Source organism: Coptis chinensis, chromosome 6, assembly GCF_015680905.1.
Source record: "Coptis chinensis isolate HL-2020 chromosome 6, ASM1568090v1, whole genome shotgun sequence".
Taxonomy (NCBI): domain Eukaryota; kingdom Viridiplantae; phylum Streptophyta; class Magnoliopsida; order Ranunculales; family Ranunculaceae; genus Coptis; species Coptis chinensis.
Genome location: NC_141461.1, coordinates 72,116,211 through 72,118,682, shown reverse-complemented (window position 1 = coordinate 72,118,682; position 2,472 = coordinate 72,116,211).

Here is a 2,472-nt window from a genome sequence, read left to right as displayed (position 1 = left end):
CCCGCAGCGTACTGTAGACAAGGTATTACAAGCTGGATTCTATTGGCCTACTCTTTTTAAAGATGCAAATGTTTATTGCAAAGCATGTCCGAGATGCCAATTTTTGGGTAAGACCTCGAAAAGGTTCGAGTGACCTCAACAACCGATCCTTATCTCAGAATTCTTTGATGTATGGGGTATAGATTTCATGGGACCATTTCCGCCTTATTTTGGTTACACCTACATTCTACTGGCTGTGGACTGTCACACCCTGAATTTCGACAAAATCGGACAAACAATATTTGTTCCCGACTCTTTAATTTTCGAGGTGTGATGCACTCTCCACTACCAAAAACCCATCATCTATTTAATTATTCTAATAATTTGAAACCAATAAAAAATTTTAAATAAACAAAAGTCCTCTTCATTACCAAAAACTCACAAATATGATTAAATTACAAATCTCCTTTCAATAACTCTTTAATTATAATTACAAATGAAAATACAAAAACATTGTCTCAACTGAAAATCTATTGCACCTCAAGGGAAAACAAAACATATCCTGTACTGCGACACTAACGCAAACCACAAGCAGCAACCAACCGTCTTCAACACTAATCATGTCAAGACTTATCAACTGGGTTCATTTTATGAACACACCCGATAAGCAAACATGCAAATCGGGTCAGCATTATAAACAATGCTGGTATGAGTAGCCCTAAAATACAAATCATACTTATACATATACATACCCAATCAATAAGGCAGTTAGTTCCTCCACCGAGGCGCCTTAACTTCCAATGACTAATACAACATTCTTAAATACACTAATTAAGGCAGGTAGTTCCTCCACTGAAGCGCCTTAGCTTCCAATCCGTACTAGATCAACTGCATCCAATAATAAAATAAAAAAACTAAAACTTACTCTATACTTACGATGATGTAAGCCTAATCACAGAATGGGTCACACCTGCATAGATAATCAATTCAACCCACCCTTCTGCAAAGCCATTGTGAATGCAACATAAATTACAATAAATCATTTATTATAGATTTAACGTACACTTTGATATATCATCAAAATTATTGTTTAGAGTTTCTTTAAGTGTCTCTAGAATCACGTCGTCTCTATGTTTTACCTAGTTTCCCTGGCTACCACAATCGCTTCCCAATGTAGAACATGTACATCCACATGCCTCCCCTCAAATAATGCACCACGCGTAGTTACCCTAAGCGGAATGTCGCATACCAGGTAACCCTCACATGAACGTCATTACGCAGGTACTGCCACTATTCGGCATAAAATATCGCGTGTCTCGTTTGAATTTTGTGAACGGAATAATCAAGTCACTATTCGGCTACGCCAGAAGGGTCATTCAGATTCACTGAAATGCCAGAAGGGCCAATCAAATCACATATACCCTTCACATGGGCCAATCACATGAGTTATGGTAGCTAGGTTCCAAGATTTTCGTTATATAATTTATTCAGGTATCATATGTTTATATCCCATAACCCTTTCACTCTATCAAGTGCATGCCAAAATACAATATTGCACTAAGCCACAATATTTAGAAATATCTCAATACATCTCATAACAACTTTTATTCTTTCACTCACGTGCCAAATAAATTATTACATAATATCAATGTCAAATCTTTCTTAGATAATGACTAACCTGTTTATACAGGCTTCCACAACATTCTATCATTTTAGATAATGACTAACCCGTTTATACAGGCTTCCACAACATTCTATCATTTTAGATAATGACTAACCCGTTTATATAGGCTTCCACAACATTCTATCATTGGACTTGTCCATACAATTTACAACATAAAAAGTAAAGTAATTAAACAGTCAATAGTCCACAATCAAGGTCCAAAACCAAAGTCCAAGAGTCTAAACATTTAAAGACCCAATTGGATCTATTTTAATTTATATGGACTAACCCAAACAAAATAAAAATTGTCCCAAAGAAAACACTAGTTAGTTTCGGCCCAAGCCCAAAAGTCTAAAACCAACCAATTTATCCAACATGGCCCAATTGGGGACATAAGGACTAGCCCACATAAAAACATAAAACCGGCCCAAGAACAACTAATTGGTTCGGTCCAGCAACTATTATAGAAACTGGCCCAAAACAAAAATAGATTTTGGCCCAACCAAACAAAACAGAAATGTTGGCCCAAACAAAACAAACCCACTTAGTTTCGGCCCAAGCCCAACTAAGGCCCAACTAAGGTCATCTCCTTCACCAGCGCCAACAGCTCCCCTCCACCACCAGCCACCACCGAATCAGCCACTCCTCACTTCCTCCATACCCACAATTTTACTCCCTGCGAAAACCTCTAACACTTTAACAAAAGCCCACCCTTGATTCGCTACCTCGATCTCACTCCCTTCAAACTGGACCTGGATTGTCTGCCATTAACAACTTGCTTCAAGCTTCCAACAGCACCCATTAATAGCCCTCACACACTACACTACCCC